General features: G+C 38.2%; 1 pseudogene; it reads left to right on the forward strand.

Annotated features, from left to right (window-relative positions):
- The first annotated feature begins 3,773 nt into the window (after positions 1-3,773).
- Positions 3,774-16,099, forward strand: LOC109094004 (annotated as a pseudogene).
- The last annotated feature ends 220 nt before the right edge of the window (positions 16,100-16,319 follow it).

The following is a 16,319-nucleotide window of genomic DNA, read 5'->3' on the forward strand; positions in this document are numbered from 1 at the left end:
CAATTCTGAATTTATATCTCACAGTTCTTCAGAATTGTGAGAAAAAAAGGTCTAAATTGTGAGACATGAACTCGCAAATGTGTGAAGATTCCAGTATTGTGAAATAAAAGTCAAGCGTTTTTTTTTTTTTTTTTTTTTTTTGCAAAACGTGAAAAAAATTTGAATTCAGAGAAAAACAGACAGAATTGCGATATGTAAACTATGATTGCAAAAAAAAGTCCAAATTGTGTGATAAAAGTCGCAGTGGTGGGAAAAAAGCCTCTGCATTATAGCAAAAATGCAACTTGCAAAAAAAGGTATAGTTTTGTGCATTTATTTCAAGTGTAATGCACTGTCGTAAATATATCACTGCACAGTAGATTGCTGTATATGTGCATTTGTTGCTGCCATAAAGCAACCCATCTCATCCTGTCACCGAATTTATATAATCCCAGAAGAGACGCTTGGTGTGGGGAAGAGTGGAAAAGAAACACTGGCCTCATTAGAAGTCATTCTACCGTCAGAATGATTTTGAAACTGATATTTCAAGGTAAAAAAAACTTACATACATTGCTGGAGGCTGAATCAGAGCGCTGTAGCTACAAACACTGAAACTCGGTCAAAACATCACCTGTGAATATTATAATATGAATATGAATGATTATAATACTTTCGACAATCACATTAAGTTTTCACAGAGCACCAAAATAAACTATTTTATTACCTTGAGTATTACGGCAAGCAAACTGAGTTTGCTGTCAATTTCAGGAGTAAACTCTACAAATGGTTGAAGGAGATGCATGCTTGGCATACTGAATTAGACGCACAGATTTTGAAGCTGTTCCCTGACAGCATATTATTGTACATATTTAGGCTGTTGTGACAGACAATCTGGCAGAGTCAGACAGACTGGAACAAACTTTAGACACAAACATAGTCTCTAGGACATAAGTGTGAAAGTGAGGCTGTGGAAGAAGTGCACTGAAATACTTGCTTCTGCAACACAGTTAAATATAGCCTATTACTTTACCTTTTTTTTAGTTAAAAAAAATCCTTAAATTAAACAAATAAATATTATATAAAGAAATAGTGTATTTAACATTAAATAAATTAATACATTTGTTATTAAAATTAAATTATACAATTAAAAGCATTAAAAATAAATTATTTATTTTTGTAGAAATCCTATAGCAGGACAATTTTTTTCTGTTTGTTGTTTTGCATGACTTGTCACTGAACACAGAAATAAGAATGATTAATGGAACTATTTTTCCAGACCCTTTTGTTCATATGCAGTCTTATCTTTTCCCTGCCAACTCATCTGTTGTTTTGCTTTCATCACTTACCTCTATGAACTTCATCACCTACTTGAGAAGAAAGTAGCAGCTATCAGAATCTCATTCTCACAAACCATTGCCCAATTTCACCACCAATTTGCAGCTGACCTCATTTGAGACCATTCCCCAGATGAGGAAAAAACTCACTATTTACAAATGAATAGCTGCCTCTCAATCTCATTCCCTTTTCTCTCCTTTAAGAGCTCTGTTTTCATGAAGCTATTGCGTCATTCAAATCCACAGCTGAGCATATGACTGTTAAACCCCACAAATAGTCCACCAGGTTGCTTCAACAGCAAACACTACATCGATGAGAATAACGGGTTTCACACAGAATATGTTTTTGCGCTAAGCAGGCTGCTTTTAATTGTGCTTTTAGATTTTAGACGTGCATCTTTCACCACTGCATTTCCTGCTAAAATACAAGTCCTCTGTCCATAACATTGCTTTCTCCAGTGAAAAAAAGATGTTTTATCTGAATCAGGAGAGAAATATGCACAGATCAAGCACAGAAGTAAAAACATTTCTAAACAATGTGTGGATTCATACAACAGGGTATGAACTTCTTCACTGGAGGAAGCATTGTTATGGATTATGGACTATGGAATATAAGCAATGGTTTAAAATTAAAATGTCTTGATGGATTTATTTATTATAAACACACAGCTTTTCAGTTTACAAGACATAAATTGATGGACTGGAGTCGTGTGGATTACTTGTTTATTGTGCATTACTTGTGGATTACTGTTTTTTTTCTCATTCTGATGGCACCCATCCACTCCAGAGGATCCATTGGAGAGCAATGTATTGCTAAATTTCTCCAAATCTGTTCTGTTGAAGAAACAAACTCATCTATGTCTTGGATGGTCTGAGAATGAGTACATTTTCAAGAAATTTCAATTTTTGAGTGATCTGTTCATCACTAGCAAGTGTAATTTCACAGCCCATTTTTCATCCAAAATGAGTACAGTATTTCTGAGTGAATCAGGGTATAAAAAAAAAAAAAAAAAAAAAATAAGTAGTTATTTGTTATAGTTGAAATAATGGACTAATTTGTTTTATTTTTTTTGTTGTTTTTTTTTTACATTGTTGTAATTGTTTTAATTTTTAATACTGTTAAATCATGGCCTCAATTTAATGAAAAAAAAAAAAACAAAAACAAATTAGTACAACTAGGCCACGATTTACTTAAAACGAGGGGATGAATTCTTAATTAGTGTGACCATGATGTCTTGTTGTTTTTTTCCCACAACATGTGTTGGAATAATGCACGCTGATAAATAGTTTACAATAAGACCAGAAGATGAATATGATCAATTTCGATCATAAAACACAATATTCTCATCAAAACATGCCTACAGCCAGTGGATAATGTTGTTATAGGTGTGGCTCCCAGAATTATTTTTAGTTTTCATGTATTCGGTTCCTCACTTTCATCTTTGTATTCCATATTCAACCTCATTATGCCACTTCCTGTTTATCAAGTAAGTAATCAAGAACAAGAATGCCAGTCCTGTAGAAGAGCCAAGGGTCACATGATGCAGTTGTGCGAGGACTCGACATGCAGAGAGGGAATAATGTGAGTGTGGTGAGATCTACCAAGTTATCGCTATGCGTCCCGGCACATCAGTTCCTTGGGCTATCTGGGTGACCTATTTCCTCCTAAACTCGTGGAATTTAAAGGTGCAACAGAGAGGAAAGCCACTAAACAACCCATATAGCGATTAGTAATGTACATTGAAGGTGACAGCCTCAAAGAAACCTTCAAAATTTTCATATAAGTAAATACTAGTATATGATGTATGAATCATAAAAATGTTCTTCTGGTTACTTTAGGTTTACAATTAGGATCAGATTTCAGTGGTACTGTAAAAGTATCTTGGTGTCTTTGTAATACAATGCTTATGAGTGAAGGGCAAAATGGATATTAAAAAACCATGATGATCAGATGTGATGCTCCTATAACAAATTCAAAATGCAAAATTAAGCCCCATCTCCTCCTCTGTGATAAAACGATCCCTGCTGTGCCATAAATAAAGCATGCTTGCCTAAACATGTTCTAAAGGAATAGTTTATCCAAAAATCTTATCACATTTAGGCCACTCAGAGTATGTGAGTTTTGCACGTCGTCTTCATTGTCCCCATTTTTGTGAGTGTGGAAATTTTGAAAAAAATTAAATGGTACTAAAGTTAAGCATGAATCATATTTTGTTCTTGAATATGTTTGTATACTGACTTCATACACAAATGTATGCATATGCATGGTTAGTGAATGAGATCTATTGTTTTAAATTCCACCATCTGCCCCAAATGGTGCTCATATCTTCATTTTTACATTGTTGGGTGTACTATCCCTTTCAATTCGTCATATTAACTAATAGACTACAGACACAAATTATATTAAATCTCTAAGTAATTCTGTGTCTACTTAGCATGTATATGACGTGTTGGTATCGTGCAAGTAGGTGAACAGAGTTAAGTGGCGCGCGCGTGAGCAGCTCTTTAAACCCACGAACCTGCTCCTCGTGCTGCATCCACTCCGCGTTTTCCATCAGTCTCAGCCGAGGCGCTATCCAGCATTATGTTGACAAAACGATCTCACAGGGCACAATAACGGCAGAAAACAGCGTGGATGGCACGAGATGCGGGATGCTCGTGGATCAGCGACCAACGTCACATAACAGCAGGATATGAAGTAGCGTTTATAATGAGCCCTGCGCTCGCTGTGGATGAATCCGGCTGGAGATGATGTTGCGTCTGCGGGGTCTCGTAGCTGAAGTGGAGGCATCTCACATACTTCTGCTTGGCCAGGGCAAACACACCCGTCAAGTCTGACTTCTCGAAACACAAGCTGACATTATTTCCAGCCAGGGACAGCTGTGTTTGTCACTGAAGACCTCTCAGATGTGACTGGCAGATGTCTTGTGATGAATGACTGCAGTTTGGGATCCTTTGCTGTGAGTCTTTGAAGTAGCCAATGTTAATAAATTTCCCATGTGGAGTTTATTCATGAGAACATATGAATACGGATGAAAGCGCAAAGGAGGACTCTATGTTCAAGTGCAGGATGCATTTTAACAGTCCAAAATGGTAAGTTGTTCTGGTAAATGTTTAGATAAACTAGCCTAGATCAAATAACAAGCATCACAAATAGCCTACGCAGTCTGATTCGAGGTGTCAGTGACATTTGCTGCTGCTGGTCAGTTGGTTATGATTCATACAATGTATGTCTGATTTCCAGAATCATGTTGTGGATCAAAACCTAGTGAGCTGCCAGCTACCTTGAACATATTCTTGGGTGACACAAAAAGGCATAAAAGCATTTATTTATTTTTTGACAGAAAAATATAGTAGAAATTATTTTAGAAAATAAAATGTGAAATTATGAATAGGTTATAGAAACATCAAAAGAAGTAGAGAATTATAAATGAAACATATGAATTATAAATATGACTGTAGCTACGGTCATCCTGAAAGGATTAATTTTGTGACTTACTACTGTACAGTGCAATGGGCAATGGAAATATTGATTTTACTTCAATTATTTTGTTATTTGTAGATTAAAATCAGATAAGAAAAATTTTCAAAAATACAGAATAATAGGCTAAGCTTTTAAAATATGAATGTATATATTATTAATATTATAACCTATAAAGAGTAGTCATTCCGAACATTTCTTAACTTCAAGTCTCTCTCTTCGATCTTCTCGTATCTCTTAACCTACCGGTTCCTGGATCTGGAGATCCTGAGCATCTAGTCATGTATCAAAAGTTTTATGTTCACTGTAAAAGTAATAGCCTACTGAAGTACTCCGAGGCCAGTTTAACATAGTTATTAACCGTTACAAGTCGAAAGATAAAACCTATTAATTATTCAAATTTGCGCTTCAATGACCAGAGAGAGAGAGAGAGAGAGAGAGAGAGAGAGAGAGAGAGAGAGAGAGAGAGAGAGAGAGAGAGAGAGAGACGGCGGAGTGATACGAGACACACGAAAGTAGTACCGGCATATATGATATGATATTTCGCAGTCTGTTTACGGCGTTAATTTACATTTCTTTCGTTGATGATGAAAGGTGCGATTGTCCTATCATAATCAAGTATTATAGGGAATGTAATGAAAATAATTAAATACTCTTTCACTATAACAGCAAATTATGCTAAGATTCTGCATTTCATTTACACATAAAAGCAAAGCCTAAAACATCTTAGGAAGCTTTTTTTTTTTTTTTTTTTTTTTTTTCACCAAATATCAAAAATGGTATTTTAGATGTGGCCAGTGTGAGTCTTATGACATTTGGTCCAACCTCATGGTTCTCTTCAGTCCCCTCTTTCTCCTGTTGATTTCCTGTCTTTATCACTGTCTATCAATAAAATAGACAGCTTACAGTTTCCATGAGTTAATCACAATAACACAAGTTAAATTTATTTAATGTTTTTAAGATGCGATTCGCTGGATTCCGAACACCAAAATCTTTCATGGCCTTTGTGATGAGAAGATGGAAGATCTTACTGGTGCTGAATGTGTTTACGGTGGCCGGCTTCATCACTTTTTGGGGCAAGTGCAATTTCCGCACAACCAAAGTTGTTGGTCAACAAGCAGCAGCTGCTGATGTGAGAGGACAGATGCATCTGAATGGATCTGCTCAGGAGACCAGCATCTCTCATGATGTGCTCTTAAAGAGGCTGGGATCACTGGAAGATGTGGTGTACAGACAACTGAATGGTAACTTTTTATTGCTGCAACCCCAAAAATATGTAAAGAGTGACTATAGTATTATTTACAAAAATGCCTTTTCACAGAACAAAATAGCCCTTTAATTGAGTTATTTGTGTTGAATAGGTTTGTCCAAGTCTCTTGGACTCATTGAAGGGTTTGGAGGCCGAGGAAGAGGAGGTCTACCAGCAACACTTATGCCAGAGGAAGAAAAGGAGGCCAAATACCTGAGGGAGAAATATGGCTACAATTCATTTCTGAGTGACAAAATCTCTCTGGATAGATCTATTCCAGATTATCGACCCAGCAAGTGAGTGTCACTGGCCTTTTTTATTTTTACCCTAAAAATATCTATACAAAAACCTATAGTTTTTGCTCTTGGTGTAATATGGAACGAGTTAACTGACTAGTAAAAGTAAAGCATAGTTTTGTGTACTTTGTCATAATTCATTGCAATAGTTTAGTTAGAATGTCTAGAACCATTTGCTCAAGAGATAAGCTTCATATTTGAGGCCCAGTAGGCTCTGTATTTGTAACAGTGAAAATGTGCAAATAAACAAAGCAAGAAGTGGCTTTCCTTCTGTTAGGAAGTGAAAGGTTTCACACCCCTTGAGTAGCAAAAATTCTAGGCGGTGGTTTGTTTCAAAGCTATAAGAAGTTCTGTGTGTATCCACGTATGTGTGTTTTTATAGATGCAAAAAGGCCTTTTATTCCCGTGACCTGCCGCAGATCTCCATCATCTTCATCTTTGTAAATGAGGCATTGTCTGTCATCCTGCGTTCAGTCCATTCAGCTGTCAACCACACACCAGCTCATCTCCTAAAGGAGATCATCTTGGTGGATGACAACAGCGATGACGGTGAGAAACAAGAAATTTTTTTTTATCTCTAAATCACATGGTACAAAATCATATTTAGATATGCATTAAACTTATAAACTCCTAGTGGACGTGAACATACCATTAGATGGGTGGGTTCTTTGGCCTGGGACCAGTAAGAAACCACTAAATGCTTATCCCAAATGCCCAGCAACCGCATACCAATGCACTAAACCCCACTCAGAACACCTTAGAAACCACAGAGCTAATATAAAATGCAAAAATCTAGTTTTATAAGCCATTCTGGCAGGGTTTAATCCATTGTGTTGGATTTGAGCGTGGGTGTCAACACTGATAACCTGGAGTAGTTTGCCAAGCACTCTTTGGTCACGTTGCGCATGGCCATGCTTGTCTATTGTATCAAAGGGTGTGCTCAGGCCTTCCCAGAGAGACAGTTCAATTTCCATCACATTGTTCGCATGAGCCAGTGGTGGAGGGCCAACCGTCCATCAGCACAGGGGGAAAAGCCTGCATTTGCTAAAATGAGGGGGCAGGCGAGCAGCACACCCATTTCTGTCCTCATAATGTCAGTGATTCACGGTTTGTGACTCGGAATGTAGATGACAGTGTTTAACATGGGGACAGGGAACACTTTCCAAGAACGTGTTTTCCAGGGGGATGGTGTAGATCCCCGTAGCACACATCAAAGGCACGGAAGAGTTTTGGCATAGGAGACACATTCCCTCTGGTCTGGTTTAAACACAGCGACGAGCACTCATGAAACCCATGAAACAAGATTTCTCCCTCTTTACCGTTTATGTGTGTGTGTGTTTATGCATGACAGTACAACTGAAAAGGCCACTGGAGGAGTATGTCAACAAGCGCTACCCGGGGGTGTTATTATAATAGTGGTGAGTAATAAGAGGGGGGGGGGTCTTATGTGTTCTCGTATAGGGTTTTGGAGTGTGGACTGTGGGGGTGACTGGCTTCTTTGATGCTCATGTTGAGTTCACGCCTGCATGGTGAGAATCTAACACTTGCTATACACTATGCTGAGGGTTTTATAGATGGTCTCACTCACACCTCGAGTCCTTGGGCCTTGTTTACACCTAACATCCGTCTTGGGTGATCTAAACTGAACTGTTCAGCCGAGACAGATAGCTGTTTACAGCCAATAGTAACATATGTGTCTCAGATATGTCTCTTGTGACTCTTGTGATTGGATTTCAAATGGAGGGTCTCTAAATATGTGATTTCATACATTAATCACTATGTCAGTTAGTAAAGTCAAAATAAGAAAGAAAAAGCAGAAAATCAGGGTTTCTCTCAAATATATTTACTAATGAATTCTAATCCAAAATCGATTGTTTTTTTTCACATATTGGAAAAGTATAAAACCTAACCAGCCTAATATGGTTTACTGGTCTTATCTGGATTAAACTGGTTTTAACTGGTTTAAGATGGTCTCACATCCTGCAAGGATGGTCTAGCTGAATTTCAGCTAAAAAACAGGTTTGAGAACAGCTAAGACTAGTATCTTAAGACCATCCCATATTAGGCTGGTTAAGATGTTTTTCAGCGCAGGACAATAAGGACTGCCTGATGGCCTGGAGCCAGTGTGAAAAATGTTAGGGAGAGTTGATGGATTTGTCACTGGCCCAATCGGGCCACTGCATACAGAGAGCCATCTCGGGCAATGTGAGAGCCTTGTATTGCGTTTCTTTCCACATCTTCTTGCGCTTGAACAGTCAAATACATACAAACGTATGTTAAAATACCCATCTTGGAGATCATATCCGTATCTGACGAAAACAGTTGATTATGTCTTAAGTGAACTTAAAGGGATACTCCATCCCAAAATGGAAATTTTGTCATTAATCACTTAACCCCATGTCGTTCCAAACCCGTAAAAGCTTTGTTCATCTTCAGAACACAATGTAAGATATTTTAGATGAAAACCTGGAGGCCTGTGACTGTCCCATAGACTGCCAGTAAATAGCAGGGTCAAGGTCTATAAAAGGTATGAAAGTCGTCATCAGAATACTCCATCTGCCATCAGACGTGCAATCTGGGTTAAATGAAGCGACGGGAACACTTTTTGTAAGCGAAGAAAATAAAAATAACGACTTTATTCAACAATTCCTTTGTCAACAGTCTCCACTGTGTCTCTCCATATCACCATATGCTGCATATGCACTTCTGAATCATCTGCACCACAAGCATGCACAGCTTTCTTTCAAACCAAAGCTAAATACACATAAAAACAGCGCATCCTTGTGGCGCGGATGATACAGAAGAGCATATGGTGATATGGAGAGACACAGGAGACTGCTGACAAAGGAATTGTTGAATAAAGTTGTTATTTTTATTTTTTTCGCTTACAAGAAGTGTTCCCGTCGCTTCATATAACTGAGATTGCACGTCTGATGGCAGATGGAGTATTCTGATGTTGACTTTCATACCTTTTATGGACCTTGACACTGTTATTTACTTGGCAGTCTATGGAGCAGTCACAGGCTTCCCGGTTTTCATCCAAAATATCTTAAATTGTGTTCCGAAAACGAACAAATGATGAAGGTTTTTGTGGTTTGGTGGTGGTTGGTGGTTAGTGATTAATTTTTAATTTTTGGTTTTGGTATCCCTTTAAACAATTGAGAAAGAAATCAGATGTGTATCATTATATTGGATCCATGCATCGTCTCTTAAAGTGACAGCACCTAATTTACCAGCTGCTGTCACTGTCCTTAATGTTTATCCAGAAAAAAAAGAGAGAGAGTGAAAGAGAAATTCAATCACTGCTCTTGACTGAATAACGTTTGCACAAAGATTAATCTATATTTAATTTATATTCTGAAGAATATGCAATGTTATTTTACAATTGATTATTAATTTCTGTATTTGAACACATACGAACCTAAAAACCTAAAGCACCTAAAGCAGTTATCTTTGTTCTATTTATTTATTTGTGCTATTTCTTGTAATTTGTTCATTGTTCGTATTTACAGACGGTTAATTGTCTTAAAAATGTTTGAAATTGAAATTGGAAATCAAGAATTGTAAAATTGAACTGTTTTTTAAAATTGTGGTATCATGTAAGTCTATTTATTAGAATACAAGATAACATGGGTCAAAATATATAAATATAATATATAAATATAAAAATGATAACAACAAGTTTATTTTTTTGTGACAGGTTGTGCGAAAATGATGGCGAGTAACAATATGAGAAAAAAGCCTTAGACTTGAGCTCTGTTTTTGTATTATTATTATTATTATTCTTTTTTTTTTTTAGCAGCCCTGCTGACACATGGTATTAAGATGCATTTTCAGAGATCTGATCACAAGTGGTCAGGCGAGATGCATTATTGTGTACACCTGTGCTGTGTTCGTAATCGCCCCCATAACCTCATTCACTATTCCCTACATTAGTCCACTAATATAGTCCAGTTTGAAGGAGTGACTGAAAACAAGTGAGCAAATTTGTACACTGAGTGCACCAGAAGGGCTGCTGCTTTTGTATAGTTTGTGCTTGACGTTTTGATAAAGATTTGAAACTTAGCAAATTGGCAGCTCCAGTATTAATAAAAAGATTTGTCTTGAACACTTTCATGGAAACTAGCATGTATTTATATGTAAATTTTAATTAAAGTATTTAATTCAATTAAAAGGAATGTATACCTATATGATATTACACTGTAGCCACGTTGGACAAGCGGTTTAAAAAATAGATGAATGGATGATTCAGCTGCAGGGGTCATCTTCTGGCGAGACGCAGGAATTCATTCAGCATGACCCTGACACTGCATTAAGGTTATTCTGTAACTGTTGAGTGTACATCGGTTGTACACTCGTTATTGCAGTGCATTATGTGATTGAATGAGTGCACGTGATAACATCCACTATGGTTTTGGACACCACTACAAATGGCTGTCCTCTCAAATAGTGCCCTATTTAAGGGTATGGGGCTGATTTCAGACACAGCCCTGGTATTAACATGCACTTTAAATGTGTCTTCTGTGCCTGCTTGAAGACTACATCAAGGGTGCCCATCTTAATTAGCTGGTTCAGTTGTGTTTGACCAGGGCTGGAGCTGAACTTTGCAGGATGGCAGATCTCCAGGAACAGGATTGGGCACCCCAGCTCTACATCATTGTCGTGGATGCACCGAATGCGACACACAAATAGAATCCAACTTAATGGAGCCATTCTGCTGCTTAGGAGTATGTGGGAATGAAAGCAAATGGAAAGGATATGAATGGTAACGCAATTACCACTGAAGTTAGCATTCATAGCAAGTTGGAATAATTTTTTTGTGGTGTTTCTCAAAACAAACCCAAGGCGAGTCTTTTGTGGCTGTTCGAATGCATTCGAGCACATGAACGTCTACACTATGAAAGCAACCCTTGTGGACCCTGTTCACAGCCGTATTTAGTGTTGTGTTCTCACGTGCAAACCAAACATATATAAATACCATGTGTGAACAGAGTTCAGTTCATGTTTCCTCTGTAGGTCCATCTAATTGGGTGATGTGAGGTGAGAAACGAGCTGAAGTAGTGTTATTAGCACTGTGCAATACAGCTTTGCTTATAATGAAAGTGAAAGTGAAAGTCGTGACATTTGTCAAGTATGGTGACCCATACTCGAAATTGGTGCTCTGCTACATCCCACAGCAGTCAGGGCTGAACCAGTTGGGCAGCTAGAATCCAGCGCCCGGGGAGCAAGTTCAGTGAGGGCACTTCAGCCATGGGTATTGAGGGTGGAAAGAGCGCTGATTCACACTCCCCACGGCCGAGACTCGAACCTGCGACCTTCTGATTACAAGTCCAAATCTCTCACCGTTAGGCCACAGCTGCCCCCATGATCTATGATCTATGATCTAACCTCTACATCTCCTTGTCAGGGCTGAACCAGTTTTGTCTAGAATCAAGGAGAACCACAAGAGGATCACACTCCCCTCCATAGATAACATTAAAGACGAGACGTTTGAGCTGGAACGCTATGAAAACTCAGGCCACGGCTTTAACTGGGAGCTCTGGTGTATGTATATCAGCCCACCGAAACAGTGGTGGGATGAAGGAGACACTTCTGCACCTATCAGGTAGGATCCTACTGAACCTTCATCCATTCTGAACGCAGTTCTGGGTTTCATATTTTTCATTTACTTTGGGTTAGTAATTAATCTAGGGTAGCCAAGATTTCACACTCTACACGTGAACTTTAACATAAGCCACAAATATTTACATATTTACAAGGTTCATAACACTGAGTGGACGAGTACACCACACAAAGAGACCCTCTTTATAGCAGGACTTGATTGTCACATTATATATCTGCTCTGGTTGTCTTAGTTCCTCTGAAAAATACAAAAAAGAATAGGAGGGAAATACACAGGAGAATTTTTAAGTGTTTCACTCAAAGGCTGAAGCTACACAGAGTTCACTGAAAGTTTATGCGACGGTACAAAGGATATTCATATTTAATGACGTTGGCATTGTTTGGTTTGTGATTGGTTTTGGGTTGCTACACAGCTCGCCATAATATTCTAGCACAGCATTGTTTCACACTGTGTTCCTTTGGCACTGCTGTTCACTGCACTACGACTTAATCCACGGTTATGAAGGAAAAAAAACAGAGAAAACACTCAAATTTAAATCTATGAAATATTGAAATGTTGCTTAATGCGAAGTGGTCTAAATATAGTGTAAACAGTGCTTAGAATATTCTCTCAAGCACAAATTTTCCAAAAGAATTTATGTGGAAAAATAAATGTACATATAGGCTACCATATCAACCAAAAATCAATATTTGGTAAAACAAAATGAAAAGTAATAAATAAAGCCATATCAACCAAAAATCAATATTTGGTAAAACAAAATGAAAAGTAATAAATAAAGTAAAAACGACATATGTGTGTGTGTGTATAATACAGGACTTACAGTTTCTAACATTTTTTATAACATTGTTTTCCTGGGAATCATACCCAAAATATAACGCAATGCTCTACTATGAGCCACAAACACAGTGGAAACGACATATGTGTGTGTGTGTATAATACAGTTTCAACATAAAAACATACATAAAATATAAAAATTTCAATATTGACACATTATTTCTTCATTAACTATTCAGTGTATCACAGAAGAAACTTGTGAAGATGTAAAATCTGTATTTTAGGACGCCTGCAATGATAGGCTGCTCTTTTGTGGTAAACCGGGAATACTTTGGAGAGTTGGGCCTACTGGATGCAGGGATGGACGTGTATGGAGGCGAAAATATAGAGCTGGGAATCAGGGTTAGTATGCCACCCACATCCCTCCGCTAAAGTAGAGCATTCATAACTGAGCCTCCCTACACTCAGTGCACAGAACCTTCATTTGAAATGAATTTGAGCTTTTTTTCTTCTAAAATTTTGCCAGATCTGAAGTTTGATAGGTGTATGTGTATTTTCAAATCCCAGGTTTGGCTGTGTGGGGGAAGCATGGAAGTTCTGCCTTGTTCTAGAGTGGCCCATATTGCTAGAACAAAAAAGCCCTACCACAGTAACATCGCCTTTCACACTAGACGCAATGCACTTCGGGTGGCAGAAGTCTGGATGGACCAATACAAATCTAATGTCTATTTGGCATGGAACCTCCCAATGAAGGTAAGCACTTGAAATAGTTGCAGTATTATAATAATAATTAGTATACTACTTTGTAAACTCCCTTTCTTTGTCCATACAGAACCATGGCATTGACTATGGAGACATATCCCAGAGACTAGAGCTCAGGAAAAGACTCCAGTGCAAAAGCTTTGAGTGGTACCTTGACAATATCTATCCAGAGATGAGGAGATACAACAACACTCTCTTTTATGGAGAGGTGAGTGCCACATTAAACGACTAAAGGTGCAGTCACAGATTTCACAACCGGTTCAAGAAGTGAACACACCGTGAACACACACCCGGAGCAGTGGGCAGCTATATCCAGCGCCAGGGGAAACTTCTTTTGTATTTTACAGAAGAAACATTTAGATTTTTGAATTTAGCAGATGCTTTTATCCAAAGCAAAACAAAAGAGGAACAATGTCAATCTGTCAAGGAGCCAACAATATTCATAATGTACAAAGAAAGTGAGGGTGAGTAAATGATGACAGATGAACCATCACTTTAGGGAGGCACTGCATCATTATTTAGGTCCTTTATTAAAACAGGTTTTATATTAAGAGAATAACTTATTAAACAACAAAAAGCAGGCCAAACTATCAGCTCTTAAACTCTTTTTAATGTGTTCTAGATTCGCAATACCAATGTGACCCATCTGTGTGTGGACCAGGGCGTAAAGGAAAACCACACAGCAACTCTACACCCCTGCCATGGCTGGGGCCCTCAGGTAGAGCCGCAACTCCTCACAGCTATACATCTCCACAGACCTAACCTCCACAAAACCTCTACTCACTCTGCAGACAGGAAATAGGTTACGTCTAGAGTGAGTCTCTTCATGACACAGTTCTCCGCATTCTGTTCATCAGTGGCAACTAAGCAATATAATAACAAGATGGAGCAAAATAAGAAAGAAATTCTGTTTTCTAGTTTTGAATTCAATCTGGAGACCATAAATGATAGATCTAGTCTTGACCAGTTTACAAATCTGCACTGGAGCTTGCCCCAGCTAATCATTATAATAAATTAATAGTCATTATGGAAGTAGCCATTACTGGCAAAAACTGGCAAACATTATCAGCTTAATGCCAAAATGCCCCTGAATGACTCAGTGACCCAGTTACCGAATCACTGAATTAAATACATCCACATGATCCCCTCTGTGGTTTATTTTGTAGCTGGGTCGCTACACTAAGGAGGGTTATCTTTTCCTGGGTCCTCTGGGAAGCAGTGGCGAAGATACTCGGTGTGTGGTGGACGATAAAATCAGCAGCTACCCACAGCTCCTGAACTGTGAGAAAGTCTCTAGTGTACGCCAGAAAACTTGGCACTTTGCACAGGTGAATGGATCACTTTTTATATAGAGCACTTTGTAAAAGTCGTCCTTTTGCCTTTGATCACTAAAATGATTCTTTTTATTTTTTTTATGCTCCTTGAAGAATAAAGCAATCATCAACCGAGCTACAGGACGCTGTCTCGAGGTAGTGCCGGCTAATGTCTACTTCGGCTATGCTCTGATCCTGCGTTCCTGCACTGGCCAGAAGTGGACCATCAAGAATCTGATGAAACAGGACTAAGGGTAGTGAGTCAGTGACCTTGGAAAGTTGGGAATCTCTATGGCCTTCATAACCTGTTTAGGAACTTGAAAATGGATCCAGTTTTGTCCAACTCAAGGGGTGCTGATCATGTTTGCGTTTTTTTGGGGGCTTTTGGTCTTAATACATTCCACAGTACAGAAAAAATAAATAAAAGACACTTGAAGCACCACATGCAGTAGGTTCATCAGATCTCCACCTTCTCGAGAACCTCTAGACATCCTTTCAAAAAGGACAGTTCTCTGAGGAACATTGGCTCCATCAATGGTTCCTCCAGTAATGAAAGGTTTTGAAGCACATAAACTGTATGTTGAAGTTCCTTAGGTTTGCAATATTTGAGGTTCAACTATAAGAGCAACCATGTGACTCAAGTCTTGAGTGCTGAAACCAAAATGACAATTAAACGTTGTAGATGATCAGCTGGTGTATTGCAAATACTCTATACATCACTGTATGCATAATTTTAGTCAATTCCTAAATTAAATCCATGCAAATTTAGTGCTTATCCTGGAAAACAGGTTCAGGTGTTAATAACGGCTTTATTTAGAGTTCATTTTTAGTAATATTGAGTTGCACTATCTGTATCTCTCCTTCCATTCTCTTGTATTAAGTTTTCAGTTATCAGCTATGGATCTCAGTGCGTTTTCTGTTTAAATAAGCTGTCTGCTCTGGAAACATGTTATTGCATTTTTTTTTCTTCAGTAGCCCTTCGCTATAGAATGAGGTTGTGATATGTGTGCAGTCTAACAGTAACTATGGTAACTGAGCTCTATCTGCTGTCGAATGGATCCTGTAGTAGTCCTACTGTTACTTTGAACCACACTCTAAAGCAACAAGGCCAGCATGTAGGCGAAAGGAATATGGGAAAATGATCATCAGGGATTGTCGACCGAGTTATATAAGGACACGTTACATGAGTCATAAACTGCACGTGTAACTACAGTCTCCCCAGATGTTGTTGCACCCACACCGTCTTCCATTTTGACTAGGACTGATTTGAATAAAACAATGAACTGCAGCGTTGTAGTGCTTGGTGTCCTAAATCTAAAAAGGAATTTAAATGCCCTATATAAGTACCTCACTTGTTACTTTAGCTTAAGAACTGTCGGCAGCAACAAAGCGGCATATCTAAAGATCAAAGTAAGTAACTCTCCATAAAAACATTTTAGGTTGTCATTTGAAGATTAGTTGCAAACACTACAATGTTCCTGTGACAGGAGGATGATGGGCTACCAAGA

The sequence above is a fragment of the Cyprinus carpio genome, chromosome A15, assembly GCF_018340385.1.
Source record: "Cyprinus carpio isolate SPL01 chromosome A15, ASM1834038v1, whole genome shotgun sequence".
Classification (NCBI taxonomy): Eukaryota; Metazoa; Chordata; class Actinopteri; order Cypriniformes; family Cyprinidae; genus Cyprinus; species Cyprinus carpio.